A 13,999-nucleotide genomic window follows, 5' to 3' on the forward strand; every position below is an offset into this window, starting at 1 on the left:
CAACATCCCTGCAGCTGGGTGGGTGCTTATAAAGTATTCAGCACGTGATTTTGGTAAGCAAACATTGATTTGTCTAGAATCAATATTAATTTTTCAGACTGTATGTTCTCTAGGGCAAGAAATGTATCTTCCAGTATTTACCAAACACTTAAGTACATTTGGGATGCTAATAAGAACACACTTTTGATTTTGGCATGTTGCAAAATACTAAACTCTTGGATAACTGACAATTACATAATGGTGCGTTGTAATGGATTATACAGCAAACCACAAAGAGCCAAATTTCTAACGGCACTTCGGTTTCAAAATTTCATCTGAATATTTATACAGTGTGTGTATAAAACCCTCTGCTCCAGCCCTGAAGGTGAATGCTCAGCTGAGATAATCCAGGAACCACAGAGTGAGCAAAAGGCTCCTTTGGAGAACTGGTGCATGGGCTGCTGACACACCTGAGTTTCTACCATGCTTTGCTTCCAAATTTTGCTACCTACACAATCCAGCTGCTCAGGAGGTGATGCCCTACCCTGAGCTCCTCAGTGTCCCTGGGTGTGTCAGCTCCTCCCTGTGTGATGGCACTATGACACCAGGGTGCTGGAGATGACCCAGACACTGTTAGCAGAGCAGTGAGTGCCCAGCACGGCAGTTGGGGTTTTTTAATCTCTGCCCCACAGCTGAGATTCTCAATTTCATCCCAATTTTAAACACCTTTAGCCTCCTCCATACCCACATGGCTAAGGTTTCCAGTGGATCTCAACCCATGTTGAGCTTAACAGGCTCTGAAAAACTTTTGCTTTACTTCTTAGCTGTGCCAGTCTGGGACTAACATGCCCTGCTGTAAATAATTTGTTTCCAAGAAATTTTGTGCTTCTTTCTGACTGCAGCAGGCATCAGGCAACCAGAAGTGGAAGGAGGCAGATTTCTGGCTCTAATACATAACCAACACAATTAAATGCAGATAAACAGGTGAGGCACATCCCTCGATGGACCAAAGTAAGGAAAGATGTTATTTTAAATTAAATCCCTGTGATATTTCTGGCTGTCCAACCATTGAAACACCAAGGAAAAAATTGCACGTGAGTGGCATTTTACTCCAGATGCCACATATCCAATGAAATGCACATCCAGCAGGCTCAGCCAGTGTTCCATCCCCCAGGCACCTTCTCTCCTAAGGGCTGGTCCATAGGAGTGTCTCAGAGCGTGTTGCACTGCCAGGCAGTGCTTTGCTCCACTGGCAGATGTCCCCCTGTGATATTTAAACCCTGAGGTTCTAATCCTGCAATTACCCTTTAGGGAGACCATTATGCAGGTGCCAACAGAGCCATCCCAGGGAGAGGTTGGTGGCTTTGGTTGGTCCTTTCCTCTTTCCCAGCCCCAGGATGTCTCACTGAGTTTCTGCAGGCAGAAGGTGCTGGAGCGGGTTCAGCTCTGCGGTGATGACAGGACGCTGTTGGCTCCTCTTCAATGGAGCTCTTGGGCTGATTGTTGCCTTCCTATTACCGAGAGTAAGAAAGTAATGAGTCATTATTAAAGGGTGCTGGCACAAGGGCAGAGCTCTGAGGTGCTGGGGGAGGGCCCAGTGCCACCCCTGGCACAAGGACACGGCCACGCTCCGGAGCGTGGGGCTCGCGCAGCCATGGGAAAGGGGAGATGCAAATCCTGGGATGGGGACAAAGCCCTTGGTGTGTGACGGGGCTGACATGGCAGAATGCTTTCCTGAATCCCATCCTGCAAAAGCCCTCATGTGAAGGTGACAGCAGCCACCAAATGGAGGTGTTAAAGAGAACTGACGCATCCCATAAACTCCAGCTGTCGTCTCCAGTCAGCGTCTCCTCTCCTTCCCCTGCCTGGGCCTCTTCTCTTGGCTAATAGCCCTAATGATTAAGATTGAAAACAGTTTTTTCTTCTTTTGCTTTCAGCCTCAAAGGTTGATCTTTGGTTATTTTCCCTTTTCTTCTTTAACAGTCTTATTTCTCAAGGAAGAGGCAACTGAAACCCAGGGAAAGTCAATGGTTTGCTGCTGGGCCTGTTTTCCATAGGAAAATTGTAACAGAACTTTAGGATGCTTTTCTGTAAGTCCCAGCTAAACACTGCTCCAGACCCTGCGCTCAGTACTTTCCTTTTTCTCTCCCAACTCCTGTTTAAGAGATCAGACTTGAAGCTTTTTCCCCTTGCTGCAAAAAGTCTCATAAAACATATCAGAGGACCCAAACCCAAGTCTCTGAGGTCACACTCAGGTCACATAATTTAGTCTGAAACAGATTATTTTTGCTTTCTTTTCTGGTTGAAAGTTCAGGGAGGTGATGAAGGGTGATCTGCAAACTACGGTGAACTACTACAGTGGCCAAAATTTAATTGAATTAATAGAGTGTATTTTTAAAAATTGTTTTATAGGGTGATTTTCTCATAGCTTAACCTTGGCCAGGGGAAAGGTGAGTCTGCAAAGAAAATCAGCAAAGAGTTAAAGGATGCTGCAGAAGCATTGGCTGCTAGTTCAGGATACAAATACACTACCCACTAATCAGAGCTAAAAGTGGTGGTCCTGTGTGGGGAATAAGGATTGTTGTGCAGCAATTCTGAGTTGAGGTGAAAAGATTCATTAGAGATCCCACCCTGGTACCAAATTTATATATATATATAGGCACTGTTCAATCCATCACTGTACCTCAGGATGCTGTTTTGTGCAGAGAAATAAAAATCTTCTAAATTAATTTCTACTCCTGTCTCAGAGGCACTGTGGAAAATTACCCAATGGTGAAGAATTTCACTTACTTACCAAGCAAAATGGTTGATGAATTAATGTAAATAAAACACAGTATTTTGCTTTACATCTCCACCGTCACTTAGAAATCTCATAAAGAGAATGAATCATTGAGAAAATGCAGAACTGATCCCTTGATGGGTTTTTTTTTCAATAGTGGTATTTTGAAAGAAATCCTCTGCTTACTTACATGAACAACACAGAGAAAAGAGTTAAAAGTGGCACATTATCTTTCCAGTGACATATTTAGCCAGTTATTCAGGCTATAATGAAGCTGTGTAATGAAGTCAATGTCCTTGAAAGTTCTTCATCAATTTTTTTCTCATCTGTCAGCATATCCACTTGCCGACACAATATTAATTAAACACAACATTTCCTGGAGTGTTGAAGTGAAGTCCCATCACTGATAATGAACAGGTTTAGGAGAGTCACATCCCAACAAAATTACTTTTTAAACCAGCCTTATTAAGCAGAAAATTAGACCTAAATCACCCTACAACATCCTCATTAAAAGCCACTGATCCTTGGCTGCTTCTATGTTCTAACATCTTTAATTAGCAAACTGCTAGTCTATCTGCCATGATAAATGCTATTAATCTTACCTTTCATTTGCTTTCTCTTAACCTATCGTTTGCCCACTTCAGGGAGACACAGGCTTCCACCAGGACTCGTTTTACTGTGTTTAATGTCCTTGTAAGGATGAAAAATGGGGCAGTCATGGGTTAAACGTGATGACTCTCTCCACCCTCGCTCCATCACTGAATTTCAGAATTTGTAGATATCTCGGGTGGCAGACTCGCTGTGTTTGAGGGAAAATGAAGAGCATTTTCCAGTGGATATGTATGGAATACTGTTGTCAAACCTTGGTAGTAAATCACAGTGCAACTGCAGTTCAGTGCCCTCTCTGCTGCCCTGCTTTAACCATGGAAGAGTTATGGACATCAATTAAAAAAACCTTCTGGGTGTCTGTGCAGGCTCCACCCAGGGAAAGGAAAAGCTTTAAAAACACGATTGCATTTTAGAATTGTGGCTACTAAATCTACAACTTTTGAGGAGCCTTTACAAAGCCTGACAGCTTCACAGCCTCCTTAACATTTGTTCACAGAAGCTCCAGAATACATCAGGACAAATAACACACTGCATCAGGCCACTTTCACATGGCATTAGTCAGAGGCAAGTGCACAGTGCAGTGCCATACTATGCATTTCAGAAATGCATTGCTGTTTGCTGTGTTCTCAGGTGCAAAATGCCATCTTGGATGTGCACTGCTTTTTTTCCCAGTTTATAGCTGTGGAATTGGGAATGTTCTCTCCGTTCATTCTGGCTGATTTTTGCAGTGTGTCTGAGCATCGTCTTCTTACAGCAAATAACATCAACCATGTTCAGCTCACAGCTCCTGGGCAACAGAGAAGTACAAATTTAACCTCCCTCAAATATCTTGTGATAAATTCAGCTTGCCTGGGGGTCAGTCTCTTCTCCCAAGTAACGAGTGATAGGACAAGAGGAAATGACCTCAAGTTGTGCCAGGGGAGGTTTAGATTGGGTATCAGGAAAAACTTCCTCACAGAAAGGGTTGTCAAGCCCTGGCAAGGGCTGCCCAGGGCAGTGGTGGAGTCACCACCCCTGGAGGGATTTAAAAACCACGTGTACTTTGTGCACGTGGTTTAGTGGTGGGCTTGGCAGTGCTGGGTTAATGGTTGGATGATGACCTTGGAGGGCTTTTCCAACCTAAACTATTCTAGGACTCTGTGACTCAATAAATCTTTCTAATGGGCCTCTGAGAGAGGCTCTGCCCTGGCTGAACACTCCAAGTCCCAGAGGCAGACACTGTCCACAACCTTCAACTTTCAGAGCTTAACTCTGATATTTGTCAGCATAATTCACTCCATGTGCCCCTATTAATTTATCTCTTTCATTGTTATCATCCCATATTATTTAGTGACCAGACTTGCCTCCCACAGATACAAACACTTTCCCTTGGCAGGCTTAATGAAAACTGCTTTTAATTTCACATTGCCCTGGGTTATTCTGGCTGCTGATGGGCTGCTTCTTATTGGGGACAGATTATTCTAACTGCTAGGAAACCACGACCTTTAAAGCTTTCATTTCAAGTCCTAATTCTAGCACTAGGCTGTGAGGCAGGGGCTCCTCTCACTGTGTTCCTGCCCCTGAAACCAGGCATCTATTCTGAGCTGTCTGTGCAGCTTCTGCAGTCAATGCCAAGAGATAAGCATCCCCAGAAGGCGACTTGTCCACCTATTCTACAGTGACATGAATTACCCTTGGGAAGCTGTTATCTATTATTCCTCAGGATGGAGACAGCCCAGGCTTAATTAGTTGTCTGACTTTTAGATGTTGAGTTAGGTACTATAATCTGACTCCCAGTGATTTTTTTTTCCTCCTTTTTTTTTTTTCATTCTGGAGCAGATGAGTCATGATTCATATGCAAGGATTGTACTCGTGAAGCTGTGCTTTTCTAATGAAACCCTTCTCTCACCCCCAATATGTTTCCATTATCTTGCCATCAGGAAATAATTTTTTCTCCTGCACATGAAGACACATGACATGCTCATTTACCCACACACGTGTGAAACCAGATTAACTACTCCATAAATTAGTTAAAAGATTTTCCCAGAGAAAATGAAGAGGAAAGACATATAATTTTCACTTTTCAGCTCCTGAATGAATGAAGACACTTTGTCTGCTCTGTACATGGCTGTTTGGACAGACACTAGAAATCAAGATTTCTGAATTGTGATGACCAAGTTTATGTGAAAACAGCTTCTCCAATCCACCCCAAGTTATTCATGTTTTTACCTCAAAATCAATGTCCACTGTGTTGGAGGTTTTTTCATATTTGGCTTAAACTCCACTCTCCCCTGTCTCCAAATTTGGGGTATGCTTTTCCTGAATTTTAACAGCTGGACCAAACGAAACCCCACACTTGGGGTAAAACCACATCTCAATGGAAATTGAGATCAGAATAAACTTCGGTTCTAACTCAAAGAGAGTGTTTCAGGTCAGCAGCTGGGATAATGTGGTGAATGAATCATAGGTCAGAGCAGCAAACTGGCTGAAAGCCATTAGAGAGTCATCAGAATATTTGTGATGAAATAAATATCAGCCTTGGCCATAATGGGATGGGTTCTGGGGCATTCCTGCCTGAGCAAATACCTCTCACATCACTGCCAGGATGAGCCACTCTCTGCTGGCCAAGTGCCAACAAAACCCCAGCCCACAGCCCCTCAGAGCTTTCAGAAGTTTTTAGATTAAATTAAAGTGAAAAAATGAGTGTCCTATTGCAGTACCTGATGGGAATGACACCCCAGTGCAAATGAGCAGAGGCACACCTTTTTGCCTGGGCTGAATAAAATTTTTTCCATGCCTTAGCTTGGTCGCTTAGGTTGTCTCCTTTTAACTCCTCGTGTCAGTTCCATTAATGCCATTGGGTAGATGAAAATAGTTTTTCATTTCAGACAACTAGACCCAGCCATTAAGAGTGTTTCAGCCAGCAGAACTCTGTGTGTGTGTGTGTGTTAAGGTGTTACCCAGGAAATCACAGCAAGGGCCAGGGGGTAGAAATGAAATATCAGAATCTTCCCAAATAATGCTGATCACAAAAACTGAATTTCATGATGCTGACATGAGAAGATTCTCTGAAGCTGGGAGAGTGTTGCTGGTGCCCAATAAGTGTCAGAAATGGATTAACTCTGTGGCATGAGGATCAAAATCTGGGTGTCAGACTGGGAGAGGAATTACAGGTGTGCACCAGGGCTGGTTCAAAACCAGAGGCTAAGGAGGGATGTGACTGCACGAATAAAAAAATCCCTGTTAGAAGTGCCTGCTTTCCCTCACAAATAGAAAAACAAGGAGTTGCTCAGCCAGCGATAGCACCTCCTCCTCCCACTGTGCACCAGCCCTGCTTCCTTCCTGGGGTTAGCAGCTTTGTGCAGGGCTCTCTCTGGGGCTGAGCCTGTGGCTCAAGCAGTGACAGAGACACAGAGAAAGCAGCAAGGGACAGCCCAGCGATGACACTTCACGTTACAGACTGCTGCTTTCCCTGGGCCAGGATCCAGGCTGGAATCTTTGCAGGGCAGGAAGAGAAGGGCAGGACACGGGAGCTCAGAGAACCAGAAAGATGCTTTTGGCAGCGAGGGCAAGTTTCTGTAGCAAAGCATTTCATAAACTCTGGCCCAGATTCTACCCTATGACTCGACCGGGCTGAGCACAAGACGAGGATTGGAGAACAAAGATGGCTTGAAGCCACCTTTCTGCTTCTCCACTCCCGAGCAGCTGGGGACTGGCTGGTCCCCAGGGTAGGTTCAAGTCGCCTCAGGCTGTTGTAGCAGCAGGAGACTGCTAGAAAATAGCCAAGATGTAGCTGTAGCTCCTTTCCAATTGGCTGTCACTGCTCCAGAAGGAACCAGGAGGTGACTTGGGTGACACCACCGCCACAACAGAGGGTTGATCTTCCCAGGGACCCCGAGCGGGAGGAGGGAGAGAGAAAATGTCAGCATGGATGCTGCTGGGGGGGCAGAGCAATGTGTGGCTTATCTGGGGAAGCAGGAAGCACAGATCATCTAAATTCAGAAATTCAGATCTGGTGAGGCACTCACTCCAGTCCCTGTGTGTCCACGGGCACATGCCTTGATCTTTTCTGTGCCTCAGGGCAAGGCAACTGGAGAAGGAAGTTGAAAGCAACAGAATTTCACTGAAATCATCAGATGCTGCTTACAAATCGGATTTAACTCTAAAAGCAAAAACAAAGTAAATATCTATAGGCACGCACACTCAATGTGGTCAAAAATTAATTTATCATGTATTTATATAGAAGTAAGTCCGTCTGCAGGTTGGATCAGAAACCCACTCAGGGCAGAAGCATTTACAGGGGAGAGAATTTGCAAGGATGAGAATTTCAACAGGAAGTTGAAAACAAAAAGAAAAGGAAAAGCTCTTGCCTGAGAGGGAATTTCGGGTTTGCTTTTGGTGAAATAAAACATAAGACTGACCCCAAGAGCCTACATAGGATAGAAACAGCAGAGAGAAGGGGCTCTTTGTGCATTGCTTACCCCCAAAAAGGGTTTTTGTGTACTGCTACAAGTAAGCACCTGAAAGAGGAGTCAAGTCAGACAGGAATGAACTCTCCTGTGTTGTGCAATCTCAAAGTACCAAGATTATTCTATACAGTGCCACATCCAATTGCAACAGGAACTGTTAGGAGTAATAGAGCTCCTGTAACTAAAGTGTTTTCTGTCCTCAAATCTTCCAGGAAACCGACTGAGGCACGAGAGAGAAAAAGCCGAGGGGAGAAAACTTGTTAGAAGTAAAATTGTATTTTCTTGGACATTGGAAAGGATGTAAAACTGAGCCAGAGGCCTCCAAGTCAGCAGCCATTTTAACATTTTGCAAAAGATTTTCATCTTTTTCCCCTACAGCCTCGGTTCTGCTGTAAACACTGAGTGCACCCACTATGGCTGTCAGCTGGGGAGTTTGCTTTACACTGAAGCTGCCAGGAGATAAAAAATACTTAAGGTAATACAATTCTCAAATGGAAGGCATAAGGATTTCTTCATGACATCTGTGTGAGGAGCGCAAGACATGAGATTTACTTTCAGCAAATCAATAAAAATAGGATGGATGCATTTGAAAACCAGGGAAAGGAAAGGTATGCTGGTTCTCTGTCATTCTCACTGCAAAGCTGCCAGTGGCACAATGGGAAAGCAACACCCTGTACTGTCCCAAAACATCACTTATTTTTATTAAGGATAATACTAAAGGGATGAAAAATATTATTCATGAGTTTGTTGGCTTGAACAAGCCAAAGAAATTTTTCAGGAGACCAAGTGTTTTTATGCAATGGCACTTCCTGTGCTACAGCCAAATGATGCTGTACAAAGTTTCATGAAAACATAATAAAACCATGCCGGTAAAGTAACCAAAAAAACGACAGAAAAAAAAGACACAGAAGGTAAATGAATTGTAGGAACACTCATTCATGCAGGCACACGTGAAGACACTACACATATGCATCAACATATGCGTTTTACACTGACAAACACGCCCGCACACGCAACCACATTTACCAGCACAACCTAATTTTGAAATTGTTTTCTTCAAGAATCAAATGGGTGCCCGTTGCTTGAAGGCAAACACAAGCACGATAAATCCCTTACTGGTAGCACTGAGGAGGAAGCATTACTGCAGACTCTGGAAAAGTTCAGCACTGGTAAATTCTGATGAACACCATTACTGTGATTACTGCTCGGGCACAGATATGCCCGCCTCATTGTCATTTCTCATACTACATCAAGCACAGGCTGGTGGGGACCTAGTGCTGCTGTCGCCCAACTGAATGTGACCTTTTTTGGGTGACCGCGCTGCAGTGGGGGTTTTCCTCCTCCTCTGGGAAAGCGTGAATAAAAAAAAAAGAAAGAAAGAAAGAAAAAAAAAAAAGCAGACCAGAGGATGCAATGTAAGGTCTTAATAAGCCCAGAAATTAAATAGATGAGCTTTTCCCTTTTAAATGTCAGCGTTGTGGCTTCCCTGTCATTCGCGGGAGGAAAGGGAAGGGGCTGAATATCCTGGGATGTGGGGAGTTTTAAAGTGCATAATGATGGCGATAAAAATCCATAATGTCAGTTGCCTTGTGGCAATCAACAACCATTTCACATTATGCTTGCATCTTAAGGTTTGAGGCCAAAAAACAGATTTGCCTGTGTCTCATTAAAATAACGAATGCAGTCCGAATGGATCTGCAATGATTCACTGTACGTCACACTAAATCACAGCGCTCTTTGGAGCCAACTGACTATGGCCTCATTACTTTAGACAAAAGTGGGCTTGGAGGAAAAGCTGGGGTGATGTTTTTTTTGCTCAGCCATGTTTTTCCCTTTGAAATACTTAAGGCAAAAGAGCAGATAGGGTTTTTTTCCCCCATTGGTAGCCAAGGAAGGTTGGGTTATATTCATAGTACAATTCCGTATCGATCCACGCAAACACAGAAAACATCAATGTTAGCGTGGGGGAAGAGGAACTGAGCAAATACAAATGGCATTAATAGAGCAGATTTTAATGAACATGAATCACTGATGAATTGGAAGACTTAAAAATTAAAATAAGCTGTTAAATAATTTAAATATAGATACATTTGAGCTGCTTCACCAGGGCAAGGAGTTCAAAAAGAGGCACGCTCCCCTCCTCTGTGCTGTAAGACCTTAAGTACTTGTGGTTTGTCTTCTGCAAGTCTTTGTTCTGCAAATTTCACTGCCTTAAGCATAGCAAAAAAATAAACCCCTTTATTTTTACCCTGAATTAACTAAATACTTCTATACATTAGTTAATTGTTTAAGATTAATCAGCTTGGCCTTAAAGGAATATGAGGGTTATGCTCAAAACTATTAAGTGTCTTAGGAATAAACATTAACTCAATTTTTACTATTGTGAAGTGAAGCTAAGACTACTTAAAAAGTAAATGGATAATTAAAAAACTGTATGCATTAATAAATACAAATAGAAATGAGAATTTGGGGTAATGGCCCAAAGAATTAAAATGAATTTTGATTATTAAGAGATTGTATAAAGTCCTTGGTGAAAATCCTACCTCAAAACATCTGAAAGAATGGCAAAGATCTCAAATGCATTATTGGTTTTGATAATTGGTTCCATTTTCTTTTATGCACATATACTTTATTGTAAAGAGAAAGTGCTCGATATTAAGCTATTTTCCCACAAAAACCACATGCAAATGTATTTCTAATCTGATCACAAAATATGTTACATACCCATTTAGGTATTTTTTATTTCAGGTAGGAGAAAAACCGCCTGAGAAACATTCATAGAATGACTGATTTAAATGTTATAAATCCCTGAAATTTTCATCTCCCTTTGAATGAAATGCCAAAGGGGATTAAAGACTAAAGACATATCACAAACAAATTTACATTATTAAAATTACTGTAATCAAGAGTCTTTTCTAGCCTTAATCAGGATTAGCGAAAACAAACCCCCCCAACTTTTCTACTGTGCAATACTAATAAAAATTCTATCAAATGACAGAGAACAATATAAAAGCAGCTTTGAAAATTGAAAATATTGGTTGGTGTATTTTAACATTCTTTAGAAGCACTTTCACTGATTCATATCAAAGCAATGATTTCTCTACTGATAACTCACATGGCAAGGAACAAGAGCAGGTAAAACAAATTTCAGTAACGCTGCAGTGACGAACCTCTTCTCTTCAAGGGTCCACTCAAGGATCACACTTGATGAGCACAATGCTGTGGAAGGGAAACATGGAATGCTTGGTTTTGTTCTAAATTGTAAACTAAATAATTCCAGCTGTGGCAAACTGGGCTGGAAACTTGCTGCCTGTGAGGACTCAGCCTGGCGGGACGTGCTGCGACTCTCGCTGCCGATGCGCAGGTTCGGTCTGAAAAGCCACAACAGCTTTAATGAGGGGTTTATCCACCATGCCCCACACTTTACACATGCTACAAGACTGACATAATAAAGGTATAAAGCTTTTCTGGGCCTCTGAAGGCTCTTAAAGGTGGCTTGTTGGGTCAGAAAGCAGCACTGTGCCCCGGAGTGCCAAGCCCCGTCTTGCTGTCAGCAATATCACTGACGCTGCCAATTTGCAAAACTGCACCAGGGCCGGGTCCTACCTTCATTTCACCCTGAAAAATGTCTAATGCTCTTGTAAAATGGAAACTATAGAAATGCATATGTAAAGATCAATACTAGAAAAATTATCTGAGAACAGAAAGCAATCACTTTCTAAAGTCTTGGAAACAAGCTCAGCGTACAGCAATATTCAGGTATTGCGAGAGAATGACACAGAGTCACTGATATGGACTAAAGGACAAGGAAAGCTTCAACATTCTCATGCTTCTTTCCAGGAACTCCAACTGATTAAACTTTCTGCTGGTATCTGAGGTAGACAGCTGCCTTCTGGGCCCTCCATCTTCAAACCTGTTGCTTCCCTGTATTTGGTTAAAAGAGCATTTTACCTGACAGACTCGAGACTGCTGATGTTAAACCTGGGCTGATGCAGTGCAAGCTGACAGCAGTTTCCAATCCCCTATTAGTGACATTATATATATTGGTTAGTAAAACCTTCATTTTGTTTAGTGACAAGAATTACACAGGTTAAAAAACACAACAGACAGCGAAGCAGCATTTCCTCTTTCTGACACTTCTTGATGCTCAGTCTTGGAGTTCAAAGAAAAACTAAGTGAGGTTAGAAAACAATATATTATATTTAATTAAAAGTTGGCATTATGTTTTGTTTCAAGTATGAACAAATCAGGATAATAAGTACATTAGAACACATGGTCTGTATTTCAGTTCCATCTGAGCATACACAATAAATCCTTCTTGGGGAGAAAAAAAAAAAAAGAGCAAGCATCATAACAAGGACATTTGAGCACAAAAAAAAATCTTCAGTTTTTCTAAAGTCCTCTCTTCATATTCTCTGAAACACCAAATGGAAGGAGACACTTAAAACCTTACATATTACACAAAATATGCCAGAGAAGGGGAGAAACAAATGACAAGAACAGGACTTCATCCTCAGGATAACCACACACAGCTGCAAGGTTAGCACTGATTCTTCCCACACACAAATGCAATGGTCAGCTGCTCATTTATCCCCTGCCAACAAAATCACCTTTGAGAAGTATTAGGCATTCACTTGGTAGCAGTTTCAGCAGCAGTTCAGTGCAGTGCAAATCTCCTCAGAGCTGATGCCTTCCTGCCAAGGGAAATGCAGAGGGCTCGGAACAGCTCCACCTCAGCAGAAGCTAAAATCCTGCAAGCCCAGGGTGGACAGAAGCAGCTCACAGGACTGAACTTCCAGATTAACTGAGAAGTTGGTCAACTTTCTTTGAGTTTAATATTGTTTGTTGCAGGAAAAGTTACAATTCATCTTTTTCCTTTCTAATTGAAACTGTTGTACCTTAAGGTTAACTGCCTTTAGTATTGTTTTGATAAATTCTGAACTTGTTTATAATACCTGGCCTTTTAACAGCACTTAAATAGTCAAACTTGCTATTTTTCCTTTCAAAAAAAATTTTAATGCAGGTGTTGTCTTCTGTATTTGAAATTCCTTACTTAGCCTCCTGATACCATTTAATTCCAAGTGGGCTCTTGAAGAGCCTTCTAAATATTTCAAGGACTCCAGAAGGTAGAATTTTAGGGTTCTAGGTAGGTATGATAGTATGAGCAAGTTTTTAGTGACATAAATGAAAGAAAGAGATTTAAAACAATCACTGCACTAAACCCCATAATTCCAAAAATAGCTGTCTCAGACTGTGAAGAGTTTTTAGGCTCTGAAATTAGTAAGACTTCTTTTTTGGGCCATAATTATTTGACAAAGAAGCAATTACAAATTCTATTATTTTTAGCCTTAAGTCTTTAACTAAACCAAACTCAGATTAAATATTAAGCTGTTACATACTTTATTCTCCAACTATTTCAGTTTTGGTGAAAAATGAACAGTTAAGCTAATCTCCATTTAAATATTCTCAATCTTCTCTAATTTTAACCAGAAGTAACATACATCTATTTATAAATTATGATTCTCTGTTTAACTGGCCTTTCCCCCCCCAAAATATTTTCTAGCAACAACTCAGTCTGCAAAATTTTGAGTGACCTTTGCTGATCTGCAGTTTCCAGTAATTTTTGCTTCAGTAGGGGTTTTGGTTGGCTTTTGCTTCATCAGACGTCCTTTAAGAGCATTTTCAAAATTTTCTTTTACAGAAAAAGGTACAAGAGAGAAATTGTTCTGTAAAACTACTCTATTTCCCCCCCCTTTTTTAATTACAGGAAAGAAATGAAGATATAAAAATGGAAATGAGCAGGAACCAGTTTTAAACATATGTCTTTATGAATAAGGCTTAATCACACACTTCGTTTTCCAAACACAAAAAGTCTTTTGGAAATGTATTAATTAAAATTAAGTGCCATGGACAAGCGCTTCAGAGGGATGGCAGTCCTTTTCAAATTAGCATAACACTAGCGACAGGCATGGAAATTGGTTTAATAACCCTAAATAGTTACACCCCACTCCTAACACAAATGGCCACGGACAGCTCGAGCCCCTGAGGCTGCGACTGTACCAGTTTATGTGGTTGCTCTGACATTGGGTGGGTATTTCCAACCCCAACAGAAAGCACTGAATGCACCTCTATTATCATTATTATTATTATGTAATTACTAGTGAAGCATACAAGGCACCAAAGC

Source organism: Fringilla coelebs (assembly GCF_963513975.1).
Source record: "Fringilla coelebs genome assembly, chromosome: 18".
Taxonomy (NCBI): domain Eukaryota; kingdom Metazoa; phylum Chordata; class Aves; order Passeriformes; family Fringillidae; genus Fringilla; species Fringilla coelebs.